Source organism: Cervus canadensis, chromosome 2 (genome assembly GCF_019320065.1).
Source record: "Cervus canadensis isolate Bull #8, Minnesota chromosome 2, ASM1932006v1, whole genome shotgun sequence".
Classification (NCBI taxonomy): Eukaryota; Metazoa; Chordata; class Mammalia; order Artiodactyla; family Cervidae; genus Cervus; species Cervus canadensis.
Window position 1 is genome coordinate 78,840,117 of NC_057387.1, and position 22,709 is coordinate 78,862,825.

At 44.4% G+C, this 22,709-nt stretch overlaps 1 long non-coding RNA gene across 1 annotated transcript; it reads right to left on the reverse strand.

Moving 5' to 3' along the window:
- Positions 1-1,090: 1,090 nt before the first annotated feature.
- On the reverse strand, positions 1,091-7,772 carry LOC122427815. The gene is made up of 3 exons (XR_006265548.1): positions 7,722-7,772; positions 4,606-4,908; positions 1,091-1,514 (listed from the first exon to the last, which is right to left on the reverse strand). It is a non-coding gene; the product is annotated as an uncharacterized LOC122427815 (long non-coding RNA).
- Positions 7,773-22,709: the final 14,937 nt, after the last annotated feature.

Here is a 22,709-nt window from a genome sequence, read left to right on the forward strand (position 1 = left end):
TTTTTCTTGGTGAGTCTGGTTAAAGGTTTATCAATTTTGTTGATCTTGTCAAAGAACCGACTATTAGTTTCATTGGTCTTATCTATTGTTTTTTAAAAAATAATTTTATTTATTTATCTTTTGGCTGTGCTGAGTCTTCATTGCTACATGTAGGCTTTCTCTAGTTGTGGAGAGCAGGGGCTAATCTCTAGTTGCCCTGTGAGCGCTTCTCATTACAGCAGCTTCTTTTGTTGCAGAGCATGGGCTCTAGGGCATGCAGGCTTCAGTAGCTGTGGTACATGGGCTCAGTTGTTCTGGCTTCTGGGCTCTGGAGCACAGTCTCAATAGTTGTGGGGCAAGGGCTTAACTGTCCCACAGCATGTGGTATCTTTCTGGACCAGGGACTGAACCTGTGTCTCCTGTATTGGCAGGCAGATTCTTTACCACTGAACCACCAGTTGTCATTCAGTCGCTCAGTCATGTTCGACTTGTTGCAACCTCATGGACTGTAGCATGCCTGGTTTCCCTGTCCTTCACTATCTCCCAGAGCTTGCTGAAATTCATGTTCATTGAGTTAGTGATGTCATGCAAGCATCTTGTCCTCTGTTGTCCCCTTCTCCTGCCTTCAATCTTTCCCAGCATCAGGGTCTTTTCTAATGAGTCCAGCCAGCAGGGAAGCCCTCTATTGCTTTTTAAGTCTCTATTTCATTTATTTCTGCTCTGATCTTTATGATTTCTTTCCTTCTACTAACTTTGGGTTTTGCTTGTTCTTCTTTTACCTCCTTTAGGTATAAAATTAGGTTGTTTGAGATTTTTTTTTGGATTCCAGAGAAAGGCTTGTATCACTATACACTTCCTTCTTAGAACAACTTTGCTGCCTCCCATAGATTTTGAGTTGTTGTGTTTTTATTTTTATTTGTCTCCAGGTATTTTCTGATTTCTTCTTCAATTTCTTCAGTGATCCATTGATTGATTAGGATTGAGCCTGCATGTGGAAGCTACATGTTACTAAACAACGAAATACAAACAGATATTATTTTAATGTGTTAACAAAGAAACACTGTACACCATACATTTTAACAATTGTATTTGAGAACAATTGATTTCCTTTGAAATTCTGTGGGGCTTTATTTTCTGCACTTAAAACATCAAACATTAAAACATTCTGAGAAGAGATCTATAGGCTTCCCTGAACTATTGGCGTGGGCTGCAGCACAATGGAGTTTAAGAACCTTGCTCTAGCTTCATGTGAAGGCCACATTCAGGTAAGAAGTTCAGGGTCATGAAGCTACTTAGACAATAGAGCTGGTGTCCTCACCCAAATCAGCCTGCAGGCATCATCACACAGAGGGACCTCTTCATTCTAACGTCATCTCCACAAAAATACTCCTCTGTGCATCCCTAGACAACTGGAGGAACACTGACAGAAAGTTTCCAGTGAATTCCATAAAGCATATCAAGAGAGGGCCACATGCAGGGACTTCAAGCTGAGGCCGGAGGGCACTGCTTTTCCAAGTGTGGCCTGAAAACTGTTACTGGCCAAAGATGAGAGAAAGACGGAAATTGAGAGTCAGAGTTTAGAAACATTTGCATAGCAATTTGAACCAGCAATACAGTAATTAAGACTCATATTTTATATGTCTCTTTTTAAAATTTCATTTTACTTTACAAAATGATCCATCTGCAATAGATGGGATATTTACAAAAACTAAACAAAGAAATATTGGTTTTTCCTCCATACAAAGTTTGAGCATCACCATTGTGGGGCGATATGGTGAAGAGACATGGTTATAAGGGCATGGGCAAATGCGTGGAAGAACATGCATAAAATGCTGGACATAGAAGGACATCAGACCAGCAGAAGTAGGGAAAGCATAACGTGGAGGAAGCATTTGAACTGTGTTTTGACCAATATCTATACGTGGAGATGATGCTTTTTGGGGCGTTGCAGGCAGTGGGCTCAGTAAGAGCTGAGGCAAGGAGTACAGAGTATAAGGTGCACCGGAGAAGGTGGTTGTCAGGCAAGACAGGGCAAACGCCTGTGTGTGTCTACAGTGAGTGGGTACAGGATGTAGGGAGAGTAAATCATGATGACCTTGGAGACATGCGGAAGATATGGGGCTTTCTTGGCAGGCCCCGAAGGGCCACAGACTTATTCAGAGCAGGGAATGAAAGGATCACATCCAAGTTTTAAATGATAACATTTATTGAGCCAAACTAAATTTACAAAATTTACAAACAAAAAAGTTCTCAGGCACTGACTCTCTCAAAGAAGAAAATTTCCCTCTTGCATTAGAATGTGCAAATATACAGACATTGATTTCCATGCCTGGATGAACACGTGCAGGGATGTGCACTAATGAGGAATGCTCTGCTCTGGAAAACCAATTTGCCTCTTCTCGCCTCACTTCTTTTTTTTTTTCCCCTCACTTCTCCTTCTCCTTCTTTTCTTTCTCTTTTCTCTCTTTCCTCTCTCTCTCTCACTTAGAACTTTCCAATTGTGCTTTGCGTGATCATGGAAATGGCCTGTCTCTGTGCTTGTACCCACTAGCCACATGGAGTCACTGAGCCCTTGAAATATGGCTACTATGGTTGAGGAATTGAATCTTAAATTGTATTTAATTAATTTAAATTTAAATAGCCACATGTGGCTTTTGGCTACCATATTGGACTAGGCAGCAACTTTGACTACGATGAAAACAGAGAAGGGAAATATGGATGCCAAGAAGTTTTCAGATAGGCTGTTACGGCATATATTGTTAATGAGAGGAGTCAGAATAGAGTGAAGATGGAAACAAGACCTTCTGCTTTTCAGCCAAAAATGTGTGCTTTAACCTGTTTGTGTCAAATGGGTCTCTTGGAAAGACAGTGGGAGCCAGGAGCTTAGGGTTCTCAACTTATTTTGATGGGTTACCTTAGACAAGTAACTGCTAGGGGATGGATAAGAACTAATGTCCAATATACACTATCATGTGTAAAATATATGGTTCATGGGAAGCTGCTATATAATACAAGGAGCTCATCTCAGGGCTCTGTGATGACCTACAAGGGTGGGATGGTGGGAGAGTAGCAGGGAGACTCAAGAGGAAGGAGATATAGGTATACATATAGCTGGTTCACATTGTTGTACAACAGAAACTAATGCAACATTGTAAAGCAATTGGGCTTCCCTTGTGGCTCAGCTGGTAAAGAATCTGCCTGCAATATGGGAGACCTGGGTTTGATCCCTGGGTTGGGAAGATCCCCTGGAAAAGGGAAAGGCTACCCACTTCAGTATTCTGTCCTGGAGAATTCCATGGACTGTATAGTCCATGGGGTCGCAAAGAGTTGGAAAAAACTAAGTAAAGCAATTATACACCAATAAGAAAAAAGAACTAATGTCCAGTGAGCATTAGTCAAGTATCAGGCATGGGATGGTAAACTTCTTTACAGATGACCACATTTGCAAACCTGTGAAGCAGGTTTTTATTCTTATCTTGCAGATAAGGAAAGGGATCCTCTTAACCTTCACTTGGTCCTCTTCACCTTTAGAGGGTAAGATTAGAGAGGTAAGCCATTTGCATGTCTGAGAATCCATTTCCTCCCTAAGGACGTAGGACTAGCAATTTTCACCCTGTCCACCCTTCATAAAGGTGAAGGGGACCGAGTGAAGGTTAAGCGGATCCTGAAATGCTGACAAGGCAAAGGTGCTGACTGTGCTCAGGGGAGAGAGGCGATGTTTTCTGAGGATACAAACAGGGCAAGGTTCTGAGAAGATTTTGCCCTCTCACTGGTAATGGAAATACCTTAAATTTTCCATTTAAGAAATGCCTGAGGCCTAGTTCAATCATGTAAAAACCAATATCAATTTGGAAAGGTTATCACAGCCTTTCCAATTCCAGTCAACATTAAAAATGCAAATGTTTGCTACTTAAATATAGTCTTTGGCCACCAGCATTCGGGATGTAAGGTAAGCCACAGCCGGCTGCCACTGCCCACTGAGGGCTCAGCAGGAAAGAAGCAGCGGAGATGCTGGAAAGTCCATGTGGCACCAGGCTGATGGAACCACTTCCAGCCCCGTGGAGGTCTGGGTCCTCAGAGGTTGTCTGGTTTCAGTCACCGAATCAGACAACCATTCACTAGGAGCTGGGACACAGTTCATTCCTTTGTCCTTGTCTTCCCAGTACCTAGTCCAATGCCTGCTTCACAGTAAGAGCTCAAGGGATATTTGTTGACTAGATGAATTAATTCATTTATTGTCTCTTTTTTGGCTATCCTATCATGTCCCAGGCACTGTTGGTATTTACTTGCTAAGTCATGTCTGACTCTTCTGTGACCCCATGGACTGTAGCTGGCCAGGCTCTTCTGTCCATGGGATTTCCCAGGCAAGAAAACTGGAGTGGATTGCCATTTCCTGCTCCAGGAGATCTTCCCCACCCAGGGATCAAACCCATGTCTCCTGCTTCTCCTGCATTGGCAGGCAGAGTCTTTACCACTGAGCTACCTAGGAAACCCCTCAGGCACTGTACTAGGCCTATACATTGACACAGAAACAAGCCACTTGGAGAAATCAATCTCAAGTAATTTACAGGATGGTAAGTTGTGCAAATAAATAATAATAACAAGCTAGTATCACATCAACCTTACCATAAGTATTAATTCTGGAGGTCTGTCAAAAAACAAGCGTTTGAAAATGGGCCAGATGAATAATGCTGATGTAGTTGGGCATGAGGATTCTGGGTGGTCTGGGAGATGGAGTAGCTGGGCAGTGAGATCAGCAATGGGAGAGTCCTGGAGGAGGTGCCAAGAACCATTCGTGGGATGGGCTCCTGTCCTTGGTGGTCCCCTTCACTCTGATTGTATGCTCCCTGCGGGCTGGACTGTAGCTTATTCAACTCTGTACTCCAATACTTCACATGGGGCCTGACACATAGTAAGAAACAACATATGCTGAAAAAAATGAATGAATAAGTGAACATTAGGAACCCATAAGGAATCATAAGAAGAAGCATTAGATATGCATATAAACACATACACACGGTCTGTGTGTATATATGTGACATTGACATTGGCGTCGCTCAGTCGTGTCCAACTCTTTGCGACCCCATGGACTGTAGCCTACCAGGCTCCTCCGTCCATGGAATTTTCCAGGCAAGAGTATTTGAGTAGGTTGCCATTGCCTTCTCCAGGGGATCTTTCTGGCCCAGGGATCAAACCTGGGTCTCCTGCATTGTAGGCAGACGCTTTACCGTCTGAGCCACCGGGGAAGTCTGTGTATATATATATATATACACACACACATATATATCATTGAACAATTCCCAGGAAACATAAGTAGAATCTGGGCAATAAAGTCTAATTTTTTCCCCTTTTCCTTTGTGCTTAGTCTAGTTTCCCCCACTCAAAGGGCACCCACTCACAGAGGGGCCTTATACCAGGCACTTCAGTTCCTTGTACAAAAGGACTGCACTCAACACTTCAGCTTGGCAGGTTGTGTCCAGAAGTGCTGCCGCAACACCACACTTCAGAGATGCTGCACCCAGCACTTCAGTCAGGAGCTACAAGCAGCACAGCTATGCCTGAGCCATAAGAACCCTGTCCTCCCCACTGACAAGAACCTTATGAAGCAGCCCCATCGACAGCCTGTTGTGGGGAGCATGTACTCTAAAGTACAGGCTCACATCTCTCCAATTTTTGATCAAAGAATAAAAGTTATCTTTGCTTCATTTTAATTTTTATTTTATTTTTAATTGGAGGACAAATGTTTTTAAATGTTCTGTTGGTTTCTTCTGTTCAGCAATATGGATCAGATATAACTGTACATATATCCTCTCCCTCCTGAGCCTCCCTCCCCTCCACCCCTCTAGATCTTCACAGAGGACCAAGCCGAGTTCCTTGTGCTAAACAAGCTGCTTCCCTCTAGTATCTATTTTACATTTCCTTTGCTTCTGAACTGAACTCTAATTCTATTGGGGCAAGCAACACAGGGCAGGAGAAGCCTTGTTGGGGACTAACTCAAAAAGTAACGTATCTTTTAATTAATTATTAGCAGTCAGGGTGAAACCAGGAGAGAAAAACCACATTAGTTACTTGAACAGAGTGAATTCAAGATAAAGGACTGTTAGCTTGGAATAACATTGTTAACTAGATAACTGAACAGGTAAATTTAGAGTTATAAAGTGTAACAAAGATAGCAACTGCAGAAAACAGCAATCACCTTAGGGATGGGGGACCAGAGGGGAAAAAGGTCAGAATTATTAAAATTTAGAGGCTCAGTAGAAGGATGCTGTGAGTTGAAACTCAGACCACTGAGGAGGGAGCATTGCTGGGTTCGTGCTGACATCTCTGATTGGATGTAAGGCAGCCTATTCTGTGTTAAAAAAAATTGCAAACTGGCTTCAGCTACTGCTATGGGGAGGTTTCACTGATGCCAGGGTGAAAAAGCATGGCTGTGGTGATGGTCATAACCATCCAATAAACTCCTTTCCATCCTTATCCAGTTCAGATATCACCTCCACTAAGAAGCCTTCCTGATCTCTTCCTTCAGACAGGAAACCCACAGGAAGCAGACAATAAGGAGTAAATCTTGTCATTCCCCTCCAGCTGTGTAGCCCATTGGCAGAACGCAAATAGAAGTCAGCTGTCTGGCAAAAATACAATTTGCAGGACCCAACCCCATCATCATAAATCAGAATACAGAGAGTTTTGGAGCTGAGACACCACAGCATCATACCTGGTACAGAAGTCTACCCATTCATGTTGTGATGCAGGAACTGCTGTTACTGCCATTATACAGATGAGAAATGAGGGTCTAGAGAGGTCAAGGGGACTTGTCTAATAAGTCAGTGTGACAGCACCCTGATTTGAAGTCAGGTCCATCTGCTCTTAATGGAAATTTTATACCAAGTTTCCTTCACATTTTTATGTGAAGAAAATGTCAGAGGATAAAAGTCTTGAAGCCCACTGTTGGGTTGGCATCTGGGGATGAGGTGAGGTGGGGGATTCAGGCATCACCTATAAAGCAAGGATGCAGGTATGGGGCCATCCTGACAAATGTCTCCCAAGGAGTGACTTTAATGTCTCACTTTATCATCTTTAATAAAGTTAAGATCTTTATTCTTTGGTCAAAACTTAGCCACCCAACAAACTCCTTTCCATCCTTCAAGACCCACCTCAGATGTCACTTCCTCCGAGAAGCCTTCATGATCTCTGCAAAGCTAGCCATGCCCCCATGGTGTTCCTGCAGGACTTGGTACAGACACCAAGGTAGAGTTTACATGTCTATCTGCCTCACTAGACTGTGGGCTCTTTGAAGGCAGGCCTGGGTCTACATAAACTCTGCTTGCCAATACTAATAAAGGCTTGTTTCTTCCAGAAATGTGCTTCTGTGGGAGTGCTGGCAACTCCAGGACTGTGTTTCTGACTCATTTTTCTGCTTTCCAGGAGTTCTCAATCTAGCAGTGAAAATATGTTGAAAAAATATTGAAAATCAAAATCCCCCAGGTTTAACTCTTTACCTCCTGCCTTTTCCAACCCATTCTTCTCACATTGGTCAGATGCAGTCGTAACCATCCGAGGTCCCAGCTAAATCCTTCCGAAGGCTTCCATTGCTCTTAGGATGAAGACTAACTCCTCAGCACTGTTACATAGTCCCCTGACCTCTGTCCCCTGCCACTCAACAGCCTTGCATCTCCCAGTTCCCCTTCCTCCTGCTTCCACTCCACCCTCCCAGCTACTGAACCTCTTCACTTCCCCAAACTCACCAAGCTCTTTGCATCCTGGTGTTTGCAGGCAGGGATTCCTCTACCCAGAACCCTCTCTTGCTTTGCCTGAGTCCCTCTGACTTATCTTTTAGGTCTGGGCTGCTGAGTCACTCCCTCCAGGAGGTTATTGGCAGGGTAACCTGATGCTCCCAGGGCAGCCAGTTCCCAACCACGCCCCTCACCTACTGACTGGCAAAGGCCTGCATTTGCTCAGGAGGACAGCACCCTGCACAGGGCAGGTACTCTGTAAAGTCAAGTTTGAATGAATTAGTTAAAAACTTAAAGACAAGGAAAAACTAAGAGCAGTCTCTCCAAACTGTTTTGGAAGTCATAACTGCCTAAGACACGGTGGAATAACTCTTCCCCAGTATCTAGGGGCCTTGTGAAAAGAGGAAGTCTCAAATGGGGTAGGAGGCTCTTATGAGCCAGGAGATCAGGTTTGAAGCCTCAGTGATCTGGAGAACAGCTAGTTATTGTTGGTTAGTGTCTTCATCTGTATAATAGGTATTGTAGGGGAGGAAAGGGGCTTCCCTGGTGGCTCAGAGAGAAAGAATCCACCTGCCAATGCAGGAAATGTGGGTTTGATCGCTGGGTCAGGAAGATCCCCTGGAGAGGGAAAGGGCAACCCACTCCAGTGTTCTTGCCTGGGAAATCTCATGGACAGAAGAATCTGGTGAGCTCCAGTTCATGGGACCACAGAGTTGGACACGACTTAGCGACTGAAAAGCAACAACTAAGGGGAGGAAAAAAGCTTTTTCCTCTGTCCTCCTAGGTTCTGCAGCTGGGGCCCAGAAACTGATGAAAGACAGATAAACAAGAAAAAAATTAGCACAGCTTATGAATGACTGCAGCATGCGTGCATGTGGGAGAAACTCAATGATGAGTGCCTCAAAGGGGCTTATATAGCATCTTAATGAAAAACAATAAATTTGTAGAGCAGTAATAAGACAAAGGAAAGCCTGCATAGGCAAATACATGGGAAACTGATGGAAGATAAGGATTATTTTAGTAAGATGTGTAATGGAGAGTCCTCATTGTGCCATCTCGGAGCTGATAAGAGCATAGAGTTGTCTCCTGCAATTAAGAGGCTAAGAAGTTGTCCTCCGGGGTCCTCATCTTCCTAGCAGAGGAGAGGGAGACATCTTTGCAAATAGAAATTTATGTTCTGCTTTTAAGCAAATAGAGGGTGAGGGCATGCATGCTTGCTAAGTTGCCTCAGTTGTGTTTTACTCTTTGCGACCCTATGAACTATAGCCTGCTAGGCCCCTCTGTCCATGGAATTTTCCAGGCAAGAATACTGGAGAGGGTTGTTATATTTCTACCTCCAGGGAGTCTTCCTGACCCAAGGATCGAACCCGTGTCTCCTATGGCTACAGCATTGCAGGTGTTTTCTTCACCTCTGAGCCACTAGGGAAGCCCGGAGTCTGAGGACAGAGAGATTTTTTTGGTGTCTGCTGTTTCTCAATTGTCTTCAGCTCAAAATCATCCTTCTGCCAAAGTGGCGTATTTTGAGGTGGTGTATTTTGACCCCTACAGTCTAGACGTGCCTGTCCTTCCTGACGTAAAGGGTTGTGAGGTGATGGCACATATGGAAACTGGGAAAGCTGTAAAGTACTGTAGAGATATCAGGCATAACCAGTTCCATGGTCATCATCCCCAGAACGCTGTCTGGGCTGCGGCCTTGCTGACTTTGTTCACCACAGTCCAGACCTTAAGTTTTCCATCATCTTCTTCCCCAGTGCCAGGCTGAGCTTTTTACAGAGAAGACACATCAAAGCCGCAACCGAGGATTTTTATAGTTCAATGTTGCACAAGTTTCCTTCTTGAGAGATAAGGAGTCTGGAGGAAAGGAGGGGAAGCTAATCAAAACTTCCTGCTCTCCAGTCCCTACCCCCACCCCCCAACCCCCTGCCTGACTCTTTTAAGATGAAGCCTATAGGCTGCTGCTGACTTTGGTTTACATCATTCGTGATCCCCCTGCCCACAGTTTTCCTTTATAGGACTTTCTTGCTGTTCTCTGTGGAGGTCAGAGAGACACATTCAATAAAAAGGACACAGGCATCCAAATAACCCCAGATCCCCAAAGCCGCGAATCAAAGGACAGAGCTCTTTGAACATTATCCGGCTGCAGGAGTGGGACATTTCAAAGAATTAACATCCCCCTGAAGCTGACTCCTTAACTAGGCAAAGATATCATGGAATAAATGTTAATGCATCACTATACGTCAGGTACTTACCATGTTTGTAACACTTAAACCTTATATTAACTATCCTCGTTTTATAGATGAATAAACTGGTGATCAGAGAGGTTTTAGTTAGATGGGTAGGAGGATGGATAGATGGTTGGATGGGTAGACAGGTAAATGGATGGGTGGGTGGGTGGCTGGATGGAGAGGCTTTTTGCCAGAGACAAGAGAAAGTGCTTGCATCTCCCCCAGAAAGTCAGAGCTGCCAAGTCACATGTGGTTTCACATCAAAGCTTATCACAGGAAAAGGCTATACGTGTCACTAGACCAGTAGAAGATAAGGCCATGTGATGGCAAAGCTGTTCCCTGAATCTATGGTTACAGGGAGGCTCTTTCAATTTTTACTTGCAGTTTTGGAGTCAGAAAAATCTGAGTTTGGGCTCTGCAATGTCCATCGTGTGTGACCCCTGACAAGTCAGTGAACATTGCTATGCTCAGTTTTCTCATTTGTAAAATGGAGAGTCACCCATCCTAACAGTGCTGTGAGGTTTAAATTATATTCCTCGAATATAAATATTTGTTAAATGTTTTAAACAGGGACTTCCCTGGTGGTCCAGGGGCTAAGACTGCAAGTTCCCAATGCAGGGGGCCCCGTTTCAATCCCTGGACAAGGAACTAGATCCCATACGCTGCAGCTAAGACCTGGCACAGCCACATAAATAAATCAATAAAAATTAATCAAAATATCTTAAACAAATATTTGTGTTAACTATAAGTGAGCTTTCTCCTCTCGGTTGTGGAGACAATGTGAGAACCACTGCAGAGATGAGCTAAAAGTGGGTAGATGCTCCCCTGAGGGGATCCCAGACAGACCTGAGCTGCTCCATAGCAGGCCTAGTTATGTTCCTCTGGGACTGAGAAAGGAATCATTTCTGTTCAGGGAGCCAAAGAGGAAATGAGCTCCCCCCCCCCCCCCCTTTTAGGAGGAACTTGAAGGTGATTCCAACTCTGAGAGCCTCTGAACTATGGCTTCATTTCAGTGGCACCTGAGAAACTCAGGTCCAGACCTCCCAGGGCTCTGTTCTTTTCACTGAGAGAAGAACAAGTAGAGGGAAGTGGAGGTGGGATGGAAAGGGATGAGGGTTGGAGACCTAAAGCAGCCAGGAAGCTCATTTTCTTTTCCTGACTTACCCTAAAGAAGCATATAGAAGGAAAATGCATTCCTTAGGTAGTATCAGGATGGGAGTGTGTGTGTGTGTGTGTGTGTGTGTGTGAGGAAGGGTGTGAAGAGAGGGAAATCTGTGGGGGGAGTGGGTGTGGCTGTGAGTGAGAGGCTGTGTGTGTGCTTGTGGGGTGTGGATGTGTGGGAGGGTGGGGGGAGAAGGTCGAATACAGGGGTGTGCAGAGGCGGGTGATGGGGGTGGGTTAGGGTGTGGGGAGGGCAGTGGCCATGGGGAGTGCAGATGTGGGTAGGTTTACAGGGATGGGGAGAGTGTGGGGAGGGGAGTGGGCATGGAGTTTGTAGTTGTGGGTGGATTTATGGGGATGGAGGTGGTTTTGGGTGTGGCCTGGCCCACCACACTGAAGGAATGAGCCTCAGCAAATACATAAAATCATACAGGTCTTACCACAGTTAATAAGATCTTCTTCACTGGAGCTTTGTAAATAAGTTTATTTTCCAAGCATTCACTCACTTATTTTCCAATTATCAACACTGATGTACCATGAGAAAAAATATATTGAAATGCCCGAGGAACTTACACTCTTGTTGGAGAGGGTAAGAGGCAATGAGTTCCGCAAGGACAGTTAACACAGCGCTCCATGCAAGATGCTGTTCTGAACACTCTGTGTGCATTATCTGATGGCCTGCTCACAGTGCCCCGACATGATATGTCCTTTGGTGACTTCTGTCTCACAGATAAGGAAACCAAGGCTTGTACTAACCAGTCCAAGGTCACACAGCTGGTGAGTGTGGCTAGGATTCCCATGCATTCAGTTTGGCTCCTGAGAATGTGCTTTAAGTGTCACATCAGATCTTACCATCTGCTCGCAGCTGACCTACAGGGCTAGGCTATGTCCCTTGTAAAGGACTGGTTTCCAGAGAGAAATCACCCTTAAGATAATTTGTGCTCTAGCATCTGTGAATGCTTAACTCATTGCCCGAGGTCCACTGTTGTCTGGGCCTGATCTCTTCCCTACTTCCTCTCCCTACAGCCCTATCCTTTTCGATGTATCACCTCAAGCCTAGGCAGACAGAGGTGTATAGAGAGGAGACCAGTGTAAACTTGAGAGCCGATCTGCCCACTGCCTGCCAGCTTCCCCATGAGTGCTGGTGCAGAGTACTTGTCCTGTTGTATTTTTCACCCCAAAGTCCTCTGTCCTGTTGATCCTGGGAGGCAGCGCCCATGACAGCCACCTGTCAAGTGGATTCTAAGCCAGGTCAGACCCTGTCCCAAGTCTACTAGCCTGAGAGACCAGGACTTCCTGGGAAATAACTCAACCCCAGGTGACCAAATGGAGACTGATGCAGAGAAAGACCTGCTATCTCTCCTCAGCTGTGCCCCAGGCTGTCAGCCTCACTTCTCCCCAACACCGTTGTGCCTGGGTCCTGAGCAAAGTAGCCGAAGAGGACAGATCGGAAGAGCAGATGCAATCAAGGGTCCCCAATCCATCAGAAGTCAGAGCATGGTGATGCCCTTAAGTAACAGCTGACATAATTAGGATGAAGAACGCCCCCTGTGGTTGTTCCTCAAATCACTGCAAGGCTTAGGTGTGCTGAGGGGATCAGCAGAGGCAGCCCGGGGAGGCAGTGACAGCTGCAAAAGCGCCAGTGCCAGAGGTGGCAGGGCCAGGGTGTGTGTGACGAGAGGACAGAAGGCAGAGGTCGCCATCTGAGAGCTATTAGAGGCAGAGAGACATTTTGGTGAGGGAGCAGTTTGAAAGAGAACAGGACCATTGGAGCGAGAGCCTGTTTACCCTATGTCATCATTTCTAGCAGTTAAAGCCCTTATTTATAAATGGATGTGAGAGTTGGACTATAAAGAAAGTTGAGCACGGAAGAATTGATGCTTTTGAACTGTGGTGTTGGAGAAGACTCTTGAGAGTCCCTTGGACTGCAAGGAGATCCAACCAATCCATCTTAAAGGAAATCAGTCCTGAATATTCATTGGAAGGACTGATGCTGAAGCTGAAACTCCAATACTTTGTCCATCTAATGTGAAGAACTGACTCATTTGAAAAGACCCTGATGCTGGGAAGGATTGAAGGCGGGAGGAGAAGGGGATGAAAGAGGATGAGATGACTGGATGGCATCACTGACTCAATGGACATGAGTTTGAATAAACTCCACGAGTTAGTTGGTGATGGACAGAGAGGCCTGGTGTGCTGCAGTCCATGGGGTCACAAAGAGTTGGACATGACTGAGCAACTGAACTGAACTTAACTGAACTGATAAGTGGCTCCAGAAGCCTACATTCCTGCCTCAGGGCCCATGGAGGTTTTAGCAGCCGAGTACAAATCTTAGCCATTGTGTCTTCTAAAAGGAACAATTCAACAAATGGCCCCAGCTGAAAGAGCCGAGGGACATTCCCCAGATCTATTTGTCCCACTCCTGGTGTCCAGCCCATAAAGGGAGCCGGGCCAATCAAATTCCCACCTCAGGAATCTGAACCAAGAATGCTGAGACGTTCAGGCAGTTAGCAGTGGGCTGGAGAACAGGAACGCATTGGAAGGTTCTACATGGTAGAGTCTGAGCTGCCATGTGAGGAGAGACCAGGAGGAGACCTGGGCAGGAGAAGGTATGCAGTGAGAACTGAGACTCTAGAGAGGACGGCGAGAAAGGCAGTGACAGGTGGAAACCACAGAGAAGCCCCTGGAGCCCTTGAGTCTCAGCTCCAGCCCTGACTCCACCATACTCCCTTTCTCCTGAGAGGCTCTTTTTTCCCTTGAAACCAGGAAGCCAGAGTGTCCGATGGACGAGGGGTGACCTCCCTGCAGGATGGTGGGGGCATCTGGGTTGAAGGAGACCCGATTTTCTGTCCACAGTGGCTTTGCGGAGTACAGCCAGGGCACTGAAGGATGGCGTGAGCAAGGCACAGTGTGGCCATGATGATCAGCTGCCTCCTGACTACATCCGAGCTGAAGCAAAAGGAAGGTGACTTTGAAAGCTTTCACACAACTAAATTGTGCCTCAGAGTGCATGCATGTGTGCTCAGCCTTGTCTCTTTGCGACCTCATAGACTGCAGTCTGCCAGTCTTCTCTGTTAGTGGAATTTTCCAGGCAAGAATACTAGAGCAGGTAGCCATTTCCTACTCCAGGGGATAGTCCTGACCCAGGGATTGAACTCATGTCTCTTGTGTCTTCTGCATTGACAGGTGGAATCTTTACAACTGGGCCACCTGGGATGCCCACAATTGTGCCTCAGGAAGGCAGGCAGATGGCAGAGAGTTTATTTCCCCAGGTTTGGCAGCTAGACTGCCTTAATTCCCAGCTTCTCTAACTGTGAGAATGTGGGGATGGGGGGATGGGGGGGTTGGGGGGGTAGGGGGGGTGGAATGCACTCTTCTAAGACTCAGTTTCCACATCTGTAAAATGGGCATAGAACAGAACCTGCTCCCTCAGGGTGTTGGTAGTCTCACAGGGGGGTGTCCAGAAAGAAACACGCTTGGTCTCAGGTGAACTCTATCCTTTAGCTGCTGTAATTATGTGCATAAACTCCTTCATGAAGGGCCAGACCTGGATTAGAAGTCAAGGAATCTCTTTCCTTGTAGAATTTTCTACCTGTAATGACCAGCAGGGGCTTGTCTGGTGACAAGAGCACACCCTTCTTGTCACTCACAGGGCCTCTGTGGGGAAAGAGGCTTTCAGAGTCACTCTGGCCGCAGGCAGGCCTTACTTAGTTAGCCAGGCTTATTAATAGGAGTGTGTCCATTTCTGTCTTAAAATAGGCATAGAAAGTTATTTAAAATGAGCTTCCTGGTGGTTGATCAGATTGCGTTTTATTGTCTTCCTCTCGGGAGAGTTCAAGAACTCTCACATTTTTCTGGTTTATTTATAGCAGAACAGTAATAACAGGAAGATCCATTGCTATGTGTGACTTCCTGAGTCAGAGATGCCCAGGCTGTCTGAGGGGTTCACAGCCAGGCGCGGCCCCCACCACCGCCCACCGCCTTTTACAGAGTTCTTGGAAAACAGTCATTTGCCAGGCCTGGGGGCTTCCTGGCTCCAATGGGAGAGGCCTGCCTGAGGGAGGGACACTGAACTTGGAGGGCAAGAACCTTGATCTAGAACAAGGCCCTCACTGCCTACCTAACACAGGCGCTTGCCTCTGTCCTAAGTACTTTAAGAGAGTCTCTGCCTGGAACAAGGGCCTTGTAAGTCTCTTCCCTGACCTCAAATTCCATGCCCCCCTCACTCCCACCATTTCTTGCCCTAATATTTCTGACTCACTCTACTCTCAAACCCTACTTAGACATTGTACCCTCAGGAACCTTCCATCCACTGTGAACACATGCTCCCTCTATCCCCAGATCCTTCAGAAGGCTCTCATCACCTTCTGTTTTAACAGAAGTCTTCATTTCTATGTAGGCCTTTGGGACAAAGCTCACCCTCTCAGGCCCATACTCTATGCTTCTGAGGCAGACATGGTGGTTGCATCGTCCTGGCTCTCCGTTGTCACATCCACACCCCTGCTTGTCAGATTCGTATCTTTCTTAGAGCCTCATGCCAACCAACATCTCTCCTTCCCAACCCTGAAAACTGTCCAGTGCTCGCTCGCAATCATTCTTGGCGTGACTCTCAGTATTCCTCTCCTGTTCAGGCCCTCCAGCATCCTAAGAGACTTCAGTGCCCAGGCAGACAACTGACTGGACTGTTATTTCTTAGATATCTTTAATACCAAGGGACTTCACCTCCACTGTTCTTCAGCCATCATTCCCAGACCCCATCTTGGATCTTGTCAAGACCCAGGGCTGGGTCATTCAGACTCTAGTAACCTCCTTTATGGTTGCATTCTCCCAATCTTTTGATGATTTCATGATCTCATACCCATGATACCTGTACTCTGACCTCCAAGAAATGCTGACCCTTTGATTCTTCCATTTCCTTCAGTCAATCATCCCCTGGGCTGAAAGTCCAGACCTGATAGAGGATCCTGTGAACTGCCCACACCAGTAACACCATTTCCCTTGCATGCTATCCTGCTATGCTTTCCTGCTCCAACAAATTCCAGTTATTTTCTTCCAGTCTCCGTAGAGACCATTTAAGTCCAGCTCTTCAAGTGTGCCCTAGACCTCCCCTGCCATCTCCTCTGTTATAACCTCTCTTCTCTGCTTTGACTCTTACACTCCTCTAATATTTTCCTTTGTCCAGTCTACTCCAGCTGATAAGCGCTCTCCTAAGCCCTCTTCTATCCGCCAGTTTGAGCTCCCCTTACTATACTTATTCATGTGTCCCCCCCCTTTCCTCCCCTCTTACACATTCCCCAACCCACTGCACTCTGGTGTCTGCCCTAACTACTCTGTGGAAATGACTTCCTCTAAAAGTGATTGTTCTAGGTACTATTGTGTTGTTCTAGGTACTATTAGTAGTGTGCAAAGTGGTGTCTGATTCTTTGAGACCCGATGGACTGTAGCTTGCCAGGCTCCTTGATCCATGGGATTTTGCAGGCAAGAATACTGGAGTGGGTTTCCATTTCCTTCTCCAGAGGAACTTCCCAATTCAGGAATCAAACATGGATCTCCTGCTTGGCAGATGGATTCTTTACCACTGAACCACCTGGAAAGCTCTCTAGGTACTGTCACTGTGTAATAAATTACAAATTACTCCAAAGCTCAGTGGCATAAAACAGCCATTTTATTATGCTTTCGTGTTTGGAGGGTTAGGAAGTCAGACTGATCACACAGTATAGCTTGTCTCTGCTGCATGATGGTGACCAGAGACCTGTATATAACCTTTCTATGTGGTTTGGCTTCCTTGCAGCATGGCGGCCTTAGGGTAGTCTGTCTTCATACAGGGCATGCTCTAGGGTTTTAGGAGATGAAATGGAAGAGGCATTGCTTGTTATGACTCAGAAATTGTGAGTTTTATAGCTTCAGAAGTCCCATAGCATAATTTCCGCCATGATTGTTAGTCAAAGCGGTCACAAGACCTCTCAGAATCAAAGGAAGATAATATTTACCTGCTCTCTAAATGGGACAAAGGTAAAAGAGCATGTGAAATGGGAAATGTGGTTACAGTTATCTTTGAAAGATACAATCTTCAATTCCAAGGGATGTTAATATCTTGATCTCTGTTCTTTTTATTATTATTGATCATTACTTGTTTTGTGAAACCATCAACATCCATGCTTCTGGGTTACTACACTCTTCCTATTCTAGACAGACCTCTGCGCACTTCCTCCTTTTCATGAGAATGTTCCCTAAGGGTCTATTCTCAACCCAAAAGCTGATCTCATTCTTTGTTCTCTGTCTCATGGCTTCAGTCACCATCTACATGTCATTAACTCACAAATCTATCCCACCACAGACCTCTAAGCCGCAGGCTATAACACATCAGTCTGCTTGACATGTTCAAAAATACCTCAATTTTGGCATGTTCAAAGTTGAACCCACCATATTCCACTGTAAATGGGCTCCTCCTCTGGTCCTCTTTATTTTTTTATCTCTTAGGAATATTCAGTTATCCAAACTTTGACTCTTCCTTTTCCCTAACCTCTCACATCTAATTATTTACCAGATCATACTCTTTTTATCTCTTAAATCATTCTACAAATTTTATTTATCACTTTACAAATGAAAACATTAAGAATAAGACAGGTTATTTCCCAAGATTAAACAGCTATTATCTATTTATTCTTCCATGTGTTAATCAAACATTTATTGAGTACAGCTAAGTTATAGGAACTGGAGAGATTGGCAAGTAAGCAGTAGATTACTGTAATGTGTGACAAATGCTGTGATTCTGGGAAGTGTCTGGTACAATAGGGACAACGAATCCAGCCTGGAGTGGGAGAAGTGAAAGTGGGGGCTGATTAGTTATCTATTGCTGTGTAACAAATCACACCAAACTTTAGCTGCTTAAGGGCTTCCCTGATAGCTCAGTTGGTAAAGAATCCACCTGCAATGCAGGAGATCCCGGTTTGCTCCCTGGGGTGGGAAGATCCGCTGGAGAAGGGGTAGGCTACCCACTCCAGTTTTCTTGGGCTTCCCTGGTGGCTCAGCTGGTAAAGAATCCACCAGCAGTTCGGGAGACCTGGGTTCGATCCCTGGGTTGGGAAGATCCCCTGGAGAAGGGAAAGGCTACTACTCCAGTATTCTGGCTTAGAGAATTCCATGGACTGTATAGTCAGTCCATGGGGCTGCAAAGAGTTGGACACAACTGACCAACTTTCACTTTCACTTAGCTGCTTAAAACAGCAAACATGTATTAGGTCACCATTTCTGTGGGTCAGAAATCTAGGTACTGCTTAGCTGACTCAAGGTCTCACAGGCTGCAGTCAAGATGTCATCTGGGACTGCAGTCAGCTCAATGCTCAACTTGGGGAGGATTCATCTTGAATCCATACCCACCTCACCAGGCTGTTGGCAGGCCTCAGGTTCTCACTGCCTGTTGGCCAGACATGTCAGTTTTTGCCATGTGGGTTACTTACCACAAGGCACTTGACTTCATTGAGCAAGGGTTCTGAGAGGAGAGTGAGAGTGAGGCAAGAAGAGAGGGAGCCGTGATGGAAGCCACAGTCTTCTTGTAACCTAGTCTTATAAGTGACATCCCATCACTTTTGTCATATTTCACTTGTTAGGAGTGAATCACTAGGTGTAGGGATTGCACAGGGCGTGAAGGCCAGGAGAAGAGGCTCACGGGGACCATTTCAGAGGCTGTCTATCACAGGGTCAGGTGATACCTGACTACACTCAGGAGTCAGCTTGACAAAGAGCTATGTAAGACAGTCCCAGGCAGAGAATGGTATAAATGAAATAACCTGGAGGTCAGAGAGAGAGATCCTGGGGTTGGAGGAATTACATATTCAAGAAGGTTGGAGTGGAGGCCGCTATCTATATGGAGATTAGAATTCAAGCTAATGCTGTTGAGATGTGTTTGACAGCTAATTCTGCCATCTAACCAACCATTGGTGCTTCCCAACTTCATGACAAATTCCTTGCTTAATGTGCTATTGTCTACTCTGATTTAATCAAGTTTTAAATAATCAACATTGAACATTTCACATACAAAACAACGCTTCATTATGTTAAAAAAAGGATTGACCTTGTAATCTCTTCTTCACAAAACCTCAAAAATGGTCAGAACAACTTTCCAGTAGAACACATTTATAAATCATTACAAATGTGAAAAGCATGACTAGTATTTCCAGTTATCGGCGGGTAAAGATGACTTGACACTCTGGAATGTTTTTATTTAATTTTTAAATAAAAATTTACATTTAAATATAACACACAGAGGAAAGTGCACAAAGTACAGTTCAATGAATTTTCACAAAGTAACACAGTCTTATAAATACCCAGATTGGAAAATGAATAAGGACAAATCACCTTTCTCAAATCTCCCTTGCGCTACCTCCTAGTTGCTCTCTCTTTCCCAGAGATACCCAGTACACTGATTTACTTCATCAGAGCAATTTTTCCTGCATTTGAAATTTATTAAATGGAAACAGTCTATACTTTTTGTAGCTGGTGCTCATTGTTCATGTCTGTGAAACTCATTCATGTTGTTTCAAGGTAGCAAAGTTTGGTTCATTCTCACTGCTGCATAGTATTCCATTGCATGACTAAACCACAGTTTGTTTATCCATTCTGTACTGGATGTAAATTTAAACTGTTTCCAGTTTGGGGATATTAAGACCATGCATGATTGTGCACTATATTGTGTATACGTACACATTTTTTATTGGGTCTATGCCTGTGGGTGGACTGACTTACTGGACCATTAGATTCTGACAGTTTTCTTTCTTTAAAAAAAAATTATTATTTATATATTTAACTGCACCAGGTCTTAGTTGCAGCACTCAGGATCTTTAGGTGTGTCATGTAAACTCCTGGTTGTGGCATGTGGGATCTAGTTCCAAGACCAGGGATCAAACCCAGGCCAGTGACATTGGGAGCTTGGAGTCATAGCCACTAGACCACCAGGGAAGTCCCCTGATAGTTTTCTGAGCAGTTTTTAGCAACTTACATTCCAGGAGCAATGTTTATGAATTCTATTTGCTCTATATCCTGGCCAATGCTTTTTATTATTAACATTTTAAATAAAAGTTAGTCTGAAGAGTGCGCAGTGAATGAAGAGTATGCAGTGAGACCTCATGGAGGTCTTACATTTCTCTATAATTAGTCATGTTGAGCATTTTTTCATATGGTTGACCTTTGAATATCTTTTTTCTTGAAGTGTTAGTTTAAACTTTTGCTCATTTCTCTACTGGATTTTTTTTTTTCTTATTGCTTTGTAGACATTCTTTATATATTATACTAATTTCCTTGGGGAGCCATAGCAAAGTACTACAAACTGGGTGGCTTAAACAACAGAAAAGTATTGTCTCACAGTTCTGGAGGCTAGCAGTCTGAGATCAAGGTGTTGGCAGAGTTGGTTCCTGCTGAAGGCTAGGAGGAAAAAATCTATTTCACAATTTTCTCCCAGTTTCTGGTGGTTTACTGGCAATCTTCAGTAATTCCTTGGCTTGTTAAGCTCTGATTTCATCTTCACATGGTGTTCTCCCAGTGTACATGTCTCCATATCCAAATTTCTCCTTTTATAAGGACACCAGTCATATTGGATTAGTGACCCACCCCACTCTGATATGATTTCATCTTAACTGATTACATTTGCAATGACCTTATTTCCAAATAAAGTCACATTCTAAGGTACTAGGGGTTAAGACTTCAACATATGAAGTTGAGGGAAAGGAACACAATTCAACTGATAATGTTGTTGTTGTTGTTGTTTTCATTTTTATTGGAGCATAGTTGCTTTACCAACCCACTCCAGTATTCTTGCCTAGAGAATCCTGTGGACCGAGGAGCCTGGTGGGCTGCCATCTCTGGGGTCTCACAGAGTCAGACACGACTGAAGCGACTTAGCATGCATTGGAGAAGGAAATGGCAACCCACTCCAGTGTTCTTGCCTGGAGAATCCCAGGGACAGAGGAGCCTGGTGGGCTGCCGTCTATGGGGTCGCACAGAGTCGGACACGACTGAAGCGACTTAGCAGCAGCAGAAGCAGCAGTGGCTTTACCATGTTGTGCAGTTTCTACTGAAGAGCAAAGTGAATCAGCTATATGTAGTCCCCTCTTTTTTGGATTTCCTTCCCACTTAGGTCACCACAGAGCCCGAGGTAGTGGGCTTCCCTGAACTATACAGTAGGTTCTCATTAGTTATCTATTTCATACATAGTATCAATAGTGTATATATGTCTATCCCAATCTCCCAATTCATCCCACCCTCTCTTTTCCCCCTTGGTGTCCATACATTTGTTCTCTGTGTCCCTATTTCTGCTTTGCAAATAAGATCATTTATACCATTTTTCTAGATTCTACCTATGTGCATTAATGTATGATATTTGTTTTTCTCTTTCTGACTTACTTCACTCTGTATGACAGTGTCTATGTCCATCCCAACTGATAACATTTCTGAACATTATTTCTCATCATCTGTGACTTGCTGTTACATTCTTAATGGTATTGTGGTAGATTAAAGATGATTATAAATTCTTTTTCATTCTCCCATTGAGAATTGGTGTTTATTACTCCCTTCCTCTGAATCTAGGCTTGCCCTGTGACTGCTTAACTGATAAGACATGTTGCAAGCAATGCTGCACCAGTTCTGGTCCTAGCCTTTGAGAAGTTGGGCAGTTTCTACTTCTTCTCTCTTGGAAGACTTACTCTTGAGACTCCAGTCTCTGAGAAGTCTGAGCCATGTGGAGAGGCCATGTGGAGGTATTCCAAAGTCAATCACCCTATCGAAGCTCCCAATCAGTAACCACCATGGATTGACCAGTCATGTAAAAGAGCCATCTTGGATGTTCTAGCTCAGATGACCTTTAGACACCTCAGCCTCAACCAGCATCACATGGAGCAGCAGATTTGCCCATCTGAACCCACTCAACCCATTCCCTAAGAGGGAACAAAATGGTTGCTATTTGTGTCAATAAGCTCTGATGAGTAGAAGTTCTTAAATTTAATGTATTCCAAGTTTATCAATACTTTTCTTAAGGGTTAGTGCTTTGTTTAAGAAATATTGGCCTCCTTCTAGGAGTCGTCTCCTATGTTATATGCTAGAAGCTTATTGGTTATCCTTCACATTTTAATCTACATTATCTAAATGATTTTTATGACTGCTATAATGTAGTAGGGACATGTTCCTTTTGGATTTAATAATAATGATAACTTTTATGAATTTATAATTATTAATAAGTGTGTGGTAGAAAATCCCAACATACTAGTAACTTAACATCACAAGTAAGTAAAAGAAAATCTGAAATCCCCATAATTATTTTGATTGTTCAAAACCTATCTGCTATCCTATCACTCCCCAATGGGTCTCAAGACAATGGAGATTTAGTTACTTATTCATTCATAAAATATTTATTGAGAGATTTACTTTTATATGTGCCATATTCTGAACTAGATGATGAAATACATCAAAGGAGATATAGACCTCTCTTCATGTAATTACAGTCTTGTGGGAGAAATGGGCAATAACACGTAATTTAAACTGTGCTGACTGTTATGAGAAAAGTAGAGATGATATTGGAGACCAGGAACTCTTAACTTAATCTAGCGGGAGGTTGGGGTTCATC